This window comes from Salvelinus alpinus, chromosome 11, assembly GCF_045679555.1.
Source record: "Salvelinus alpinus chromosome 11, SLU_Salpinus.1, whole genome shotgun sequence".
In the NCBI taxonomy this organism is placed as follows: Eukaryota; Metazoa; Chordata; class Actinopteri; order Salmoniformes; family Salmonidae; genus Salvelinus; species Salvelinus alpinus.
This window is the reverse complement of record NC_092096.1, coordinates 26,264,360-26,281,500: the sequence shown is the minus strand read 5'-3', so window position 1 is coordinate 26,281,500 and position 17,141 is coordinate 26,264,360. Positions and strand designations below refer to the sequence as shown.

General features: G+C 46.1%; 1 protein-coding gene across 1 annotated transcript in view; it reads right to left on the bottom strand.

Annotated features, from left to right (window-relative positions):
- snd1 (staphylococcal nuclease and tudor domain containing 1) overlaps nucleotides 1–17,141 on the bottom strand; it is a 351,126-nt gene that overhangs the window by 200,865 nt on the left and 133,120 nt on the right. The gene's annotated exons all lie outside the window — the stretch shown is intronic.

Below are 17,141 nucleotides of genomic sequence, written 5' to 3'. Positions count from 1 at the left end.
GCAGGACAGGTACAGCATCTGAACACAGATGAACATGAAGGACAGGTACAGCATCTGAACAGATGAACATGAAGGACAGGTACAGCATCTGAACAGATGAACATGAAGGACAGGTACAGCATCTGAACAGATGAACATGCAGGACAGGTACAGCATCTGAACACAGATGAACATGAAGGACAGGTACAGCATCTGAACAGATGAACATGCAGGACAGGTACAGCATCTGAACAGATGAACATGCAGGACAGGTACAGCATCTGAACAGATGAACATGAAGGACAGGTACAGCATCTGAACAGATGAACATGAAGGACAGGTACAGCATCTGAACAGATGAACATGAAGGACAGGTACAGCATCTGAACAGATGAACATGAAGGACAGGTACAGCATCTGAACAGAGATGAACATGAAGGACAGGTACAGCATCTGAACAGATGAACATGAAGGACAGGTACAGCATCTGAACAGATGAACATGAAGGACAGGTACAGCATCTGAACAGATGAACATGAAGGACAGGTACAGCATCTGAACAGATGAACATGAAGGACAGGTACAGCATCTGAACAGATGAACATGCAGGACAGGTACAGCATCTGAACAGATGAACATGAAGGACAGGTACAGCATCTGAACAGATGAACATGCAGGACAGGTACAGCATCTGAACAGATGAACATGAAGGACAGGTACAGCATCTGAACAGATGAACATGAAGGACAGGTACAGCATCTGAACAGATGAACATGAAGGACAGGTACAGTATCTGAACAGATGAACATGAAGGACAGGTACAGCATCTGAACAGATGAACATGAAGGACAGGTACAGCATCTGAACAGATGAACATGCAGGACAGGTGAAAACAATGGGCCAGAAAGCTTCATTCACCTACCAAGCTCTTTCAGCTGTCTACAATGTGTACTTGGGAAAGAGTCAGCGTATGGCTAGGGGGAGACACTCCACCCCTGGCAGTGGGGAGGGAGGGGTGAGGGGAGGTGAGGTTACATCAGATGACTTGGCCTAGACCTAGCCTCCTACTCTGCTGGCAGCGCAGGAACAAAATGTTAGATCACAATAATACATCTAGTATGGCTTCACTAGCATTGTTTCATCTTTGTGAAGAGTGTGTCATCTCGCAGACAAAATGACAACTTGCACTAAGGGACAGAGGAACGATATGGAGTGAATCGACACCTGTGTGTAGTGTGTGTGTGTGTGTGTGTGTGTACGCGGTGCAATGACTGGGTCGTGTCTACCACTGTGTACCAGCCAACTGCAGTGGCTGATAGAAAAGCTGAAAAGCTGACAATATGTCTCTCTGGTTCAATGTTCCAGATACACAAAAACCAATATTTCACACCAACACCCTATATGGTGTACCTTATTGACTATCTTAGTAGACTGCAAAACTATCTGTGGCCCAACTCTAAGACATTTCAAAGGCCTGAGGCTAATCACAATGGACAGTAACGCTGCTATTTGGATTGGTCTGCACCTCTCTCCTCCACAGAGAAGACGCTGTAGAACATCCGTACGAGGCGTGAATAAGCTCCATTCCAGCGAGGCAGTATAGGCTGAGGCAGTAGAGGCTGTGGTAGCAGGCTGGCAGGAGGGGTAGTACATACACCCATCTTAATATGCACATCAGAGTAATTGAGCACAAACGTCAGCAGCAGGAATATTTTCACTCCTCGATATTTTTATGGGGTCATTTTTACAACAATCAGTATACTGATGTGGGTGACAAGGGATGGGGACAACGACAGGGTACAACAGGTGTGTGTGTGTGGGGTTAGCTTTGTGTGACTACACTGAGTGTACAAAACATTAAGAACACCTGCTCTTTCCACGGCAGACTGACCAGGTGAATCCAGGTTAAAGCTATGATCCCTTATTGATGTCACTTATTACATCCACTTCAATCAGTGTAGATAAAGGGGAGGAGACGGGTTAAAGAAGGAATTTTAAGCCTTGAGACAATTGAGACATGGACCGTGTGTGTGTGCCATTCAGAGGGTTAATGGGCAAGACAAAATATTAAAGTGCCTTTGAACGGGTATGGTAGTAAGTGCCAGGCGCACCGGTTTCACCTTAATCAGCAGCCATATGCTTTCTCTTTTGCCAATTACATTCGATGGCCTTTCCTCTGGATTCACTGGGAGAGAGAGACACGGACACACACGTAGGCCTCTTCTCTAATCAAGAACACTGACATCTGCTACGATAACGTATTGATCAGTATGCAGCTCATCTTTCTCTGCCAGACTTAAATGAATAACCAGAACCCCCCCAATATCTCTTCTACCCCTCACTCAGCCAACCCATCCTGTAAATCCATCTTCACTGCGTCTCTATCTCGACGCTAAGTGGCCAAACGACATGGCCATTAGCCTAGCACTCAGCTGGGCAGGATTTAATGAACAACAGTCATCGAGTGTCTGTCTGGAGACAGCAGGAGCACACTGTCTGTCTGTGGTGTTAACAAAGAGCCTTTAACAACAGTCATTGTCTGTGGTGTTAACAGCCTTAGTCATCGTCTGTCTGTGGTGTTAATAAACAGCCTTTACTCACCAGCCTGCACCTACTGTGCTGTACTCACACACACTCTGCAGAGGCTAACACGTAGTCTTACAGAGAAGGGCTGTGTGTGTGTGTGTGTGTGTGTGTGTGTGTGTGTGTGTCAAATCATGTGATTGTGCATGGTATCTTCTTAATAAAACATCCTTGAGGATATGTACAGTGGTTCTCCCTTTAAAAGTTGCAGCGTACTGCAGCACAGCTTGCATGGTGCCACAGAATTCTATGGCACGTTATTTAAGTGTCAACCACTGGTACCATTAATGCTAGTTAGTGCTAGTTTGACCACCAGAGGGCATCTTTGAGAAGCATTTGATAGCCTTCAAAAGTGGCTGTACTAGAGAATTTAAAACCTATTATTGTAAGAACATAGTATATGGTACTGATTTTAAGAAATGTTGCTTAATTAATTTGATTAATATTATGATGTTTCTATTCCAAGAAAAACTAAAAACCCTCTGGGTTTCCGTTAGGATGGAACGGAAAATATGGAGCTGTTCAACGTAATGGTCGGGAGTAGGCTACAGTGCTGGGCACGCGGGAGACCGGGGTTCAATTCCCCGATGGGGAGGAAGGACTAGGCTGTCTTTGTAAATAAGAATTTGTTCTTAACTGATTCCATATGTGTTATTTCATAGTTGTGATGTCTTCACTATTATTCTACAATGTAGAAAAAAGTTAAATAAAGAAAAACCCTGGAATGAGTAGGTGTGTCCAATCTTTTGAGGCCATCAAGACATTTTGGCTAGAGAAATTGACGATACTACAATGCAACAAATACATTGATCATTTGAGCCAGATTTAACCCGTGGTCGTGGAGCAGGGTGGAAGGGCAACTAAAACGTAGTTTAAACAACCATCTGCATTTTGAATGTCTTTCTTCAAGTTATTTTATTAACTAAAGCATGAAGACGTTGATGAAGAAATACTGTACTGCTGTTTTGAGTTAGAAATGTAACACTTCAGAGTCCTTAAGCATCGAATACATTGCAGGTAGTGGGGGGATGTCCACACCTACAGTAGCCAGGCTATAAAGGCTATTGTCCTGATAATCAGCCTACTAGTGTTTGAAAACGTGTTTTCAAAATGCCACCAGCTGTCCATCCCTACTGTAAATAAAAACACAGCATCTTGTTTACATTCCTTATTGTAACCATAATGTCACAAATAATTTGTATCTACCTTTCCAATTACTTTCAGAGTTTGGGATTAGTTTGATTAATATTATGGTGTTTATATTCCAAGAAAAATGAAAAACCCCTCTGGGTTTCCGATAGGATGGAACGGATAATATGGCGCTGTACAACGTGACAGTCGGAAGTAGGCTACAGTGCTGGGTTATTTAGCGAAAGAATCCCTGTGTCGTGCGCGGCATCTAGGCAAGTCTATTGTCCAGCTACCTGCTAGAACAGCGGGAACGCTTCCCTAGTCAGCACCATTATTAGTGCAATGCCCCTTAAAGTGTTGCTCTGTGCTACCCAGTGTGGCGAGGGTCCACCCCCCCCCCCCCTCCTCCCTTCCCCATGGGCTAGGTCGGTCTTCTGTGCGCGGCTTTGCGGCCCATCCCCTGCCCTCGTGCCTTGAAGCTCACGCGCTTTCAGTGGATACAGCTGGAGAACTGCAAGGCAGTCCCATTGTGCGCCAGTCGGGAGCCATGAACAACATGACCGATATATATTGTCCTGCTAATAACAGGGTTCATAATATACCTGTCAGAATATCCAAGGGGCTTTAATATCATTCTAAATGAATAATAATAATAATAATAATAATAATAATAATAAATCGCTTTGTTTAAAAAATAACAATATTTGGAGATGAGTTTGTTTTCAAATAACGTAAAATGTGTGAGAAAAAGGCCATTCATGAACATGGGGTGAGACATTGTTACTAATTTGTAAATAAAGCCAGTTTGTTATTTCTGGTTTTAGAGGAAGAGAAACCAAAAACCTACAGTAATCTCATGGGTCTCCCAGTCGAGGCCGGCAGGGGTATTGAACCAGCATCTGTAGCAACACAGCTTGCACTGCTATGCAGTGTCTTAGACTGTTGCACCACTCAGGTGCTGTATAACGTGACCGGTCGGGAGTGGCCTACACTACTACAGTAAGAGAAAAATAATCCTAACAAAATAAAATAATAAAAACCTTAGTGTAACAACAGTTTTAGTAAGTAATACTGAAGTCCTGCACAATTATCAGTTTCTATTTAGGTTTATTTAGCCAATTCATTGTCAGTTAGCGACACAGTAGCGACCCAAAAGCATAATTAGTTCTCTAACTCCCCCTTGTGCTGGTCTGGAGCAATGAAGTGGTGACGCAGGGTACCGTACTAAACCACAAATTACCTCTAAGTCCCGCAGCATAATCGCAAAACTTTTAGTGGAGCAACCACTGTAGGGACACAGGCACCCAATACTCCTACACATCTCTGCAAATGTCACAGATGGGAGGAGTGTGCGATTTGTGTGTGAATAAAATAATGGATTACGCATATGCATGTGAATATTTAGCTTGAGTGTGTGTCATATCGCCACTGACAGACATTAGAGACAAGGGAAGAACTGTACGGAATATGTATAGTCTATCTTGTCATGTGGGATTGATTATCTGACTATATAACAGTGTATCAAAGGTACTGCACATATTTGTTGAGACACACCATTTTCTGTAACCTTGGGGTTAGACACACACACACCTCTCTCTTCTAGCCTATTCTCTTGGCCCAATCAGATGATTCTCTTCTATTCATACTAGTCAGATCTCCCTGCCTTGTAAAGGATTCTGCCTGGCTGGCTCTGTGGCTTGTCCTTCTCTTTGAGCTCCGGCTCTCCTTGGAGACCAGGGGAGGGGGGGGATCACTGCCGCTGCGGTTGAGATCAGAGGCCTTTCTCCGGGGTGCGGGGGACCGGAGAGCAGCCTGGAGAGGTCAGACATTGTGCTGGGGTAAGCTCGCGTGGGATTACTCCCTCTCTCTCTTTTAGTCACACTCTTTAAAAGAGAACTCTGCCGCAGCTGATTCCGATGGATGAACTAAAGGGAAGGACACGCTTATTGAAAGGCCCAAGCTGACAGACTGCCTGACAGAACACTCTTCTACAAAGGTGTGTGTATGACGGCAGAGAAGAGAGAAGAGGGGGGCAGGACTGGGCCTGTGACCTCAACATGGTAGGAGCCAGTCAGCCAGGCATTTGACAACTCAATAAGCGTACGACAGACACACGGGTTGATGTGAAACGGCACGGTATCGGCACGGTGGGCAGCCCTGGTGGTAAGAGACAAAACATTGCTGTGAGATTGTGTGTGCCCAGCAGGAAGTGAGAAAAGAGAGAGGGGTCTCTCCTCTACCAACATGGGAGCCCTGTCTCTGTGTCAACACAGGGAGAGAGGGGTCTCTCCTCTACCAACATGGGAGCCCTGTCTCTGTGTCAACACAGGGAGAGAGAGGGATCTCTCCTCTACCAACATGGGAGCCCTGTCTCTGTGTCAACACAGGGAGAGAGAGGGATCTCTCCTCCACCAACATGGGAGCCCTGTCTCTGTGTCAACACAGGGAGAGAGAGGGATCTCTCCTCTACCAACATGGGAGCCCTGTCTCTGTGTCAACACAGGGAGAGAGAGGGATCTCTCCTCTACCAACATGGGAGCCCTGTCTCTGTGTCAACACAGGGAGAGAGAGGGATCTCTCCTCCACCAACATGGTAGCCCTGTCTCTGTGTCAACACAGGGAGAGAGGGGGGGATGGAGAGAGAAAATAAAGGGTGGGAGGAGAGGGACAGGTTGGCAGTTTTCAGGATGACAGCTGTTGTGTGTGTGTGTGGAGCAGCATGTTCATGCCTTCACCAGGATCATGCCGGCATACAACAAGCACTGTTGTCATAGGAACCTTCGCCATTCTACAAAAAGGGAGCAACTGCGAGCCAGACACACACACTTACCAGGGTTTCGGTCAGGAAAATGTGGCGCTGGACATTTGACCGGCATCATTTTAATTTTCCGGATATTTGAGAAATGTACCGGACCCATATGCATTGGGTGGTAAATTGATTAGGGTGTCCACCCACGGTGCTCAGAAAGACAGAAATCACATTTACATTATGGTAATTCATCTTAACAGAACATGCATGTCGAGGATGCAATGACGTGTGTCCTTACAATTTGAACAATAACTGTCCACATGTACTTTTCCTCAGCCAACAAGACGCGAAACGAACAGCAAAATCACTAGCCTAGGCAGCATAAGTTAAGTTTGGGGAAGACCATTTTCACCATAAAAAGCATTCCATGCATCATTACATTTGCAGAGTTACTATTCATAATGTGATGAGTAGATTGGATAGTCATAATTGAATACAACTCAATCACTGTTGGAAAAGACCATTCAATTCAACACATGGCTGAGCCCGTGTAGAAGCCTGGGAAACAGGCTTAATAAGATAAGTTTCTTTCTTTGTACGGGAAAAACACATTTCATGCAATACTACTCCACTTTATATGACTGGAGACATTAGGAGAATCTTTGTGAATGCGACAGGGTAGCCTACATCTAATAGGTCTCTGACAATGAGACACACAGAATCAACTGGAGGAGGAAATGATGGTCCAAGAATAAACTAAATGAATGTGGCAATGACTCAACAATGACAGAGGGGATATAGGCAGCCCACACTCACCGGGGATATGGCCGATGATCTCCGCTGGTGCCGATAACATTTTTGATAAGTTAAATACAGATGACAGTCTTTTTACAGCAACAGCCATTTGCATTCCAAGCTGTGTTTAACCGCCAGTGAATTTTGAAATACTGTGACATGGCCTCTACTTCTCACTGACAGTCGCAACTCCACAATCATCTGTTTGGGAATCGCACCGTGAGCTTTTCCAAATTGTGTGTTCTGCCCAAATTGCGCGCGTTGCCTTTCCTTCCGACTGTAGGCAATACGATTTAAAACAATACACAACTTATAAAGGCTAGAGGAAGCTAATGATCCTCTGTGGCCAAATCATGCTTTAGTAGCCTATTTTGAGTTATTTTATTTATTTCTGTATAGACAGGAGTTGGCTAACTAGGCTATAGAATTTTGCCATGAGCATTTGGCGTCCGGGCAGTGAGAGAAAGTAGAAAACCACTAGAACAATGGCACATGGAAGTCTGTATCAAATCAATGCAACCAAGGATATGGTTGGATTTGCCAAGCTACTTTGAAGCAAGGTAAAACACGCCTCATAATATGTATTAAAATATTCAGGTGTCGAACAATTAAGTAGCCATAGGTTTTCAAAATGGCTACTGCTTCCTGATCATTGCAACGTGGTGTGACGTGTTGATAAAGCCTGCCTTCTGTTACCTACGCATTTGAATGGCGAATGGGAAGCGCACTTTAATTACCAGTTCAGAAAAACAAATAACTGCTATTTTTAATGGTTGTCCCAAAAATATTTTTAACACACGATTGCGTTTAGAATTGTTGAGCAATGATTGGGTTTATAAAAGTGCTGTCTGACTGATTTGCTGCTCAAAGTCTCTGCATCTCTATTCTGTGCATGTGTTAAGATACATAACGGATACACACACGGGCCAATCTAATTCCACTAAAGTATGCAAATTAACCCAGAGACCAATAAACATGACCAGTCTAATGTAGTTCCATCAATGAACAGGATAAAAAGCATCATTTCACAACAGGAGTTGTTCTTTATTGGCCTTTCAATTGTTTAAAGGCCAAAAGCCAGCTATTACCGGCTAACAGAAACCCTGACACACACATGAAAAAGACAACACAGCAAATTATATTTGCAATAGAAACACATAAATATACACTACTAGCTTATTAGAGCCCAAACGAGACCCCTGTAAGCTGTGTAAGCGCCAGTGGCTTGTTATTCAGGGACCTATCAGCAGTCCCCAATGCTTCACTCCTGTTCGTACAAAAACAAAGTTTCCACAATAAGACAACAAGTCAAAAGTTCTTGCCACAACAAGGCAATTCGATAGCATCGATTAAAAGATTAATCCCCACTAACGCTGAGTACGGTGCAATGTTAAGAGAATGAGTGGGAGGGAGTGTGGAGGTAGAGAAAGAGAGGGAGAGGTAGAGATAGAGGGACGAGAGAAAGTTAGAGGTAGACAGACTGTAGAGAGAAAGAAAGAAAAGGAGACCGTAGCAAGCGAATGATTGAGAGAAAGAGCGGTAAGAGAGGTAGAGAGGGACTAGATTTATTTTTTTTGACAGAAAGACTGGTTGAGAGAATGAAAGAAAGGGAAGCGAGAGAGAGAAAGAAGAGGGAAAGAGGAGGAGAGAAAGAAGAGGGTAACCAAGGGAAGCGAGAGAGAGAGAAGGAGAGAAAGAGGAGGAGAGAAAGAAGAGGGTAAGCAAGGGAAGCGAGAGAGAGAACGAGAGAAAGAGGAGGAGAGAAAGAAGGAGAGAAAGAAGGAGAGAAAGAAGAGGGAAAGCGGAGCAGGAAGAAGCAGAGGGTAGAAGATATAAAAAAAGCAGAGTGATGGTAGTGTTTCATTCCCTCAACAATTACTACAATTATCATCCTAATCACACGTGTCATCCAGGGGCCGCAAACAGAAGTGCTGACGACTGCCTTTAAACAGATGAGAGGAGGGAGGAAGATGGAGGGAGAGGGGAGGATAAAATATAAAAATAATGAGGAGAAAGGGAAAGAGAGGCTAAGGCAGAACTGAAAAAGTTAGGGCATCAAAGGTGTAGAGCGAACAAAAAAGTAAGAAAAAAGGAGGAAGAGAAAGTCCATCCATAAGTCAGAGGTGAGTGTGTGTGTGGTGCTCCTATTGTCCCTGCTTAGTAAAGGTCACACACACGTAGCGGAGGGCAACATTGTTGTTACGATCACTCCCGATCAATAGCACTGCACTGATGATACGGACCTGGGTGGGGAGAGGTGCATGCTAGTTGAGTGTGTAGGTACAGGACCCAACAAGGTGTTCAGGAACGGGGATTTGAGTAAAGACATTAAAGAATGATGACTTCCTGGTCAAATAAATGTTTGCTGAGTCAAAGGCTCATTAAAAGGTTAAATAAGATAACTAAGAAAAGCCACGATAACCCTGTGTGTGTGTGTGTGTGTGTGTGTGTGTGTGTGTGTGTGTGTGAAGGGCATTTGATGGTTTTGGAAGGACATGCTGGGCCCTTACTGTTAGCACCTGGAGGCTGGAGCGAGAGAGCCAGAGAGAAAAAATATAGGAACAATGTGAATGTGTGCATGAGGCAGATGAGGTGAGAGTCGAGTTTCTCTATCCGGTAGAAGACGGTGTCCCCTCTCTCTGGTCAGTCTCACCGGAGGAGAGGAAGGAGAGCAGGAACCGTGAGGCGGACCCTCTGCTGCTCGCTCCCTCTCTTCGCTGAGACTAATGCCACGTTCAAAACAACTGGGAACTTGGAAATCTCCGACCTCAGAGCAATCAAAACAACTGATTACAATTTAATTTTTTAAGCAAAAATAGAGAAAAATCTTTTGGAACGGTCATCCAACTTCTAGTCGGAAACTCTGGCACCTTTCAAGCGCTCCAACCTGAAGATCACAGACGTCAAGATTTGACCTCACCCCCCCAGACAGCCAAAGAGTTGATTACAAAATGTACTTGCTTAGGCTTATGAGATTATAACCCACATTAAGAAAAAACAACCTTACATTTTTTTTTTAATAGAGCCAAGGCCTAAAATCTATTTAGGAGTTTCCCTAAATTACCAGAAGTGTGTGTGTGTGTGTGTGTGTGTGTGTGTGTGTGTGTGTGTGTGTGTGTGTGTGTGTGTGTGTGTGTGGTGCTACTAAACACAACACCCTGCTAGTTAATCCAGCATCCGTACCACAGTCACCCGAAATAATGCTGTTATTTTATTAACTGTTATTATTTATTACCTAGCGTTCCGGTGACAGCTCAGGGGTGTTGAACGTCACTCACTCTGGACGGGCGCAGGCATGGCCATTGACCACGACAGGGGGAGATCGGAGCTTCTTGTTCCCAGCTGTACTGGTTACTACAATTGTTTTGCTAAAGCTGGTTCTGAAACAAAGGACACTTGCCTGGCTAAACAAGCATGTCCAGGGGAAGTGGGAACATGATGGATTACTCAAAACTGTTTCATTCCTGACGACACACACACACCAGGCAGAGACACCTGGACTGCTGACAGAGGAGGAGGAGACGAAAGAATCCAAGTCCTTTCCTCCCACAGTGGGACGTTATGTCACTGTCTGGAGCCACCAACAAAGAGAGGTTGGTACACACCACACACATACACAACCTACTATCATGTCTTAATAACATCCCCTCATACGGTAAAAACAAGATGAAGGGAGCGAAAAGAACACAAGAGGAACAACCAGACAAACGAGAACAAGAGAATAAAAAAAGAGGAAGGGAGGGAGGGAGGAAAGGTGTGAGAGAGGGCTCTTGACAACAAGCTTGTTCTATAAGGTCCCCAGCAGCGGACCCACTCAACCCAGTCACTTAGCAACACACTGTCCAACTCCTACAGCCAGCAAACACAGAGAGAGGGACAGAGAGACGGACAGAGAGACAGAGAGAAAGAAAGAGAAAGATACAGAGAGAGAGAGACAGCGAGGGAGCGAGAGAGAGAGAGAGAGAGAGAGAAAAGAAAGACTAAACAGGAGACAGAAATGAGAGAAAGACCAAAATAGAAGCAAGAGAAAAGCGAGAGAAAGAAAGTCAGTGGGCCCACAGGAGAGGACAACAACACAAAAGGCTGGTGCAAAACACGGAGAGAAAGAAGAAAAAGCAGAGAGGACGAAGAGGAGGACGAGGATGGGAGGAGAATTTGACAAACTGGATCTTCTAAATAGGCCAGGTGAATCACACTGGTGCACAGGTTCACTGAGAACTGCTGTCTGCAGAGACACACAAAGAGGGAGGGACAGAAGGAAAATGTGGACTCCTACCTTCTCAGCACGTGGCTCTCAGAAAGACAGGCTGCCTCCCTGCCTTCGTCTCCCTCTCCTGAACATCTCTTTTTATCTATGTCCTCTGAGTCGTAAGATGAAAATCTATGAACCCCGCAGTTGGAGAGAGAAAGAGAGATGGAGAAGTAGAGAGAAGTAGAGAGTGATAGACGTAGAGAGAGAAGTAGGTAGGCGGCAGATAGCCTAATGGTTAGAGTGTTGGGCCAGTAACCGAAAAGTTGCTAGATCGAACAAGGTAAAAATCGAGCTGACAAGGTAAAAATCTGTTGTTCTGCCTTGTTAACCCACTGTTCCTAGGCCGTCGTCCTAGGCTGTGTTCTTAACTGACTTGCCTAGATAAATAAAGGTAAAAAAAAAAAAAGATGCAGAGAGCGATAGAGAAGCAGAGAGCGAGAGAAGCAGAGAGCGATGGAGAGAAGCAGAGAAGCAGAGAGCGAGAGAAGCAGAGAGCGAGAGAGAGAAGCAGAGAGCGAGAGAGAGAAGCAGAGAGCGAGAGAGAGAAGCAGAGAGCGAGAGAGAGAAGCAGAGAGCGAGAGAGAGAAGCAGAGAGCGAGAGAGAGAAGCAGAGAGCGAGAGAGAGAAGCAGAGAGCGAGAGAGAGAAGCAGAGAGCGAGAGAGAGAAGCAGAGAGCGAGAGAGAGAAGCAGAGAGCGAGAGAGAGAAGCAGAGAGCGAGAGAGAGAAGCAGAGAGCGAGAGAGAGAAGCAGAGAGCGAGAGAGAGAAGCAGAGAGCGAGAGAGAGAAGCAGAGAGCGAGAGAGAGAAGCAGAGAGCGAGAGAAGCAGAGAGCGATGGAGAGAAGCGATGGAGAGAAGCGATGGAGAGAAGCAGAGAGCGAGAGAAGCAGAGAGCGATGGAGAGAAGCGATGGAGAGAGCGAGAAGCAGAGAGCGAGAGAGAGAAGCAGAGAGCGAGAAGCAGAGAAGCAGAGAGCGAGAGAGAGAAGCAGAGAGCGAGAGAGCGAGAGAGAGAAGCAGAGAGCGAGAGAGAGAAGCAGAGAGCGAGAGAGCGAGAGAGAGAAGCAGAGAGCGAGAGAGCGAGAGAGAGAAGCAGAGAGCGAGAGAGAAGCAGAGAAGCAGAGAGAGAGAAGCAGAGAGCGAGAGAGCGATGGAGAGAGCGATGGAGAGAAGCGATGGAGAGAAGCGATGGAGAGAAGCGATGGAGAGAAGCGATGGAGAGAGCGATGGAGAGAAGCGATGGAGAGAGCGATGGAGAGAAGCGATGGAGAGAGCGATGGAGAGAAGCGATGGAGAGAGCGAGAGCGAGAAGCAGAGAGCGAGAGCGAGAAGCAGAGAGCGAGAAGCAGAGAGCGAGAGAGAGAAGCAGAGAGCGAGAGAGCGAGAGAGAGAAGCGATGGAGAGAGCGAGAGCGAGAAGCAGAGAGCGAGAGCGAGAAGCAGAGAGCGAGAAGCAGAGAGCGAGAGAGAGAAGCAGAGAGCGAGAGAGCGAGAGAGAGAAGCAGAGAGCGAGAGAGCGAGAGAGAGAAGCAGAGAGCGAGAGAGAGAAGCAGAGAGCGAGAGAGCGATGGAGAGAAGCGATGGAGAGAGCGAGAGCGAGAAGCAGAGAGCGAGAGCGAGAAGCAGAGAGCGAGAAGCAGAGAGCGAGAGAGAGAAGCAGAGAGCGAGAGAGCGAGAGAGAGAAGCAGAGAGCGAGAGAGCGAGAGAGAGAAGCAGAGAGCGAGAGAGAGAAGCAGAGAGCGAGAGAGAGAAGCAGAGAGCGAGAGAGAGAAGCAGAGAGCGAGAGAGAGAAGCAGAGAGCGAGAGAGAGAAGCAGAGAGCGAGAGAGAGAAGCAGAGAAGCAGAGAGCGAGAGAGCGATGGAGAGAGCGATGGAGAGAGCGATGGAGAGAGCGATGGAGAGAGCGATGGAGAGAACGATGGAGAGAACGATGGAGAGAAGCAGAGAGCGAGAGAAGCAGAGAGCGATGGAGAGAAGCAGAGAGCGCTAGAGCGATAGAGAGAAGCAGAAAGCGATAGAAGCAAGGAGAAGCAGGGAGAGAAGCAGAGAGCGATGGAGAGAAGCAGAGAGCGATGGAGAGAAGCAGAGAGCGCTAGAGCGATAGAGAGAAGCAGAAAGCGATAGAAGCAGAGAGAAGCAGGGAGAGAAGCAGAGAGCGAGAGAGAGAGAAGCAGAGAGCAGAGAGCGAGAGAGAAGCAGAGAGCGAGAGAGAAGCAGAGAGCGACAGAGAGCGACAGAGAGAGAAGCAGAGAGCGACAGAGAGAGAAGCAGAGAGCGACAGAGAGAGAAGCAGAGAGCGACAGAGAGAGAAGCAGAGAGCGACAGAGAGAGAAGCAGAGAGCGACAGAGAGAGAAGCAGAGAGAAGCAGAGAGCAGCAGAGAGCAGCAGAGAGCAGCAGAGAGCAGCAGAGAGCGGCAGGGAGCAGCAGAGAGCAGCAGAGAGCGGCAGAGAGCAGCAGAGAGAGAAGCAGAGAGCGGCAGAGAGATCTACCTGCACCACAGAACATGTATTATTCACGTCACTGAGGTCTTTCATGGTGCAGTGCCCTTGACATGAAGGGTAAGACATATTAAGATGATTCAGCTACAGCTAGTCCCTTTAGCATAACAGCACCGCCCGCCGGGTCCAGACTCACAGTAGGGGACTCACACACACCCTCTCTGTCCCACCACTGTCTGTGTGTGTGTGTGTGTGTGTGTGTGTGTGTGTGTGTGTGTGTGTGTGTGTGTGTGTGTGTGTGTGTGTGTGTGTAGGTAAGAACAGCGTGACCAGTCATAACACATCATGCCTCATGAAAGGTCATAGAGCAGAGCTAATCTAGCTAATTATAGGCTGTCTATTCACATCAACGAGCACCCGACACACACACACCCCTGATCTATCACGATCAAAATGGCTGCTCCACTTCCATCTAATGTATATACAGTATAATAATATATACCATTTAGCAAACGCTTTTATCCAAAGCGACTTACAGGCATGAGAGCATACATTTTACATTCTCAAGCCCATAGGTGACTGTGTGTGTGTGTGTGTGTGTGTGTGTGTGTGTGTGTGTGTGTGTGTGTGTGTGTGTGTGTGTGTGTGTGTGTGTGTGTGTGTGTGTGTGTGTGTGTGTGTGTGTGTGTGTGTGTGCCTTCAGAGAACCAGGATGTATGGAGTACCGTGGGGCTCATCAGAATGGATGGTGAAGTTGTTAGCCAGAGCTTATCAGCGTTTTCTTTCTTTCACACACACACACACACACACACACACAAGGTCACGCTCATAAACGTCTGGGGATGATAAAGCACATACCTCTCTCTCTCGTTCCCTCCATCTCTCTCTGCCGTGGCATAGAGGAGTTTATGGGGGACATTCCTCTCTCCTCCATCCTATAAGTCACTACTATTAAAGAGGGCCACGGATAACGACATCTCTCACACACTGGCACTGGGTAAGCGCAGGGGACCGGGTGCGTTCATGGCTAGGTTGTCGCCTAGTGCAGAGGCAATGCTCTGGTGCTTGAATTTAATTCAATAAACCATATTGGCATATTGGCATGAGAAGCATGTAAATACTACTAAAGTAAAAGAGTTCTGAATAAAAGTAGTGGATGGAAGAAGACATCCATGTATTCTATATAAATCATATAAGGAAATGATATTGAGAATAGTATTGGTGGTTTAATGTCTTAAAGACCCTACAAACAAACTGTCCCCAGGGGGAGAATTCTCAGTGTCCCCAAGTCTGTCTGGCCTATAAAACACACCATCTATTATTTAACTAGACACACACACAATTTCGCTACAGTGCCTACGGAAAGTATTCAGAGCTCGACTTTTTTCACAATTTGTTACGTTACAGCCCAATTCTAAAATTTAAGTAACTCAGCAATCTACACAGCAATCTACTCAGCAATCTACACACAATACCCCATACTGACATAGTGAAAACAGGTTTGACATTTCTGCAAATGTATTACAAATAAAAAAGAGAAAAAGCATTAACTATTCAGACCCTTTGCTATGAGATTCGAAATTGAGCTCAGGTGCATCCTGTTTCCATTGATCATCCTTGAGATGTTTCTACAACTTGATAGGAGTCCCCGAGGTCCCAAAGAACTAAGTAGCCTCCATCATTATTAAATGGAAGAAGTTTGGAACCTCCAAGACACTTCCTAGAGCTGGCCGCCCGGAAAAACGGGGGAGAATGGCCATGGTCAGGGAGGTGACCAAAAACCTGATGGTTACTCTGTCATAGCTCCAGCTATAGACTCTCAGATCATGAGAAACAAGATTCTCTGGTCTGATGAAACCAATATTGAACTCCTTGGCCTGACTGCTAAGCGTCACGTCTGGAGGAAACCTGGCACCATCTCTACGGTGAAGCATGGTGGTGGCAGCATCATGCTGTGGGGATGTTTTTCAGCAGCAGGGACTGGAAGACTAGTCTAGTCATGATCGGGCCAAAGATGAACGGAGCAAAGTACAGAGAGATCCTGGATGAAAACCTGCTCCAGAGCACGAAGGTTCACCTTCCAACCGGACAACGACCCTAAGCACACAGCCAAGACAACGTGGCTTCTGGACAAGTCTCTGAATGTCCTTGAGTGGCCCAGCCAGAGCCCAGACTTGAACCCGATCGAACATCTCTGGAGAGACCTGAAAATAGCTGTGCAGCGACGCTCCCCATCCAACCTGACAGAGCTTGAGAGGATCTGCAGAGAAGAATGGAAGAAACTCCCCAAATACAGGTGTGCCAAGCTTGTAGCGTCATACCCAAGAAGACTCTATGCTGTAATCGCTGCCAAAGGTGCTTCAACAAAGTACTGAGTAAAGGGCCTGAATACTTATGGAAATGTGATATGTTTATTTTTAATACATTTGCAAAACATTTTTTTCTTTGTCATTATGGCGTATTGTGTGTAGATTGATGGCAGGCGGGGGACTATTTAATTCATTTTAGAATAAGGCTGTAACGTAACAAAATGTGGAAAAAGTCGAGGGGTCTGAATAATTTCTGAATGCACTGTATATCGGCACAAGCATGTCAGCTCACCGAGACCTGACTGTGCATACAGATGAACACGTGAATGTACACACAGAGAGATGGAAAGCGCTAGATAGAGAGAGGGAGACGGGAGGAGGAGAGAGAGATGGAAGCGCAGCACTTGTGTAATCTGACTCACGCCAAATAATTCAGACGTGAACGGAAATCAATGCAAAGCGCCAGACGAAGGAGAAATCCAATATGGTCTTGGAGTGAGAGGCAAAATAGACATTAAAGGGCTCAAAACACATGAAGGATGCACTTTCTCACCCATAACTGTGTGAGCAGGAGAATGTTAAACAGGCCTAGCCACCTCCAAATGCATATAGTGGGTGATTCTCATACAGGCTGGCTTCACAGGAGGCTGCTGAGGGGAGGACGACTCATAATAAATGTCTGGAACAGATTCAATGGAATGGCATCAAACAGCTGGAAAACATGTGTTCGATGTGTTTGATACCATTCCTCTAATTCCACTCCAGTCATTACCACAAGCTCATCCTCCCCAATGAAGGTGCCACCAACCTGCTGTGTCTGGCTTGGAGAAATGATAGGGTTAGGCAGGTGTTTCATAATGCTGCAGGTAAAGGTACCATTTCCAATGCAGCAATTACTTTCAAACT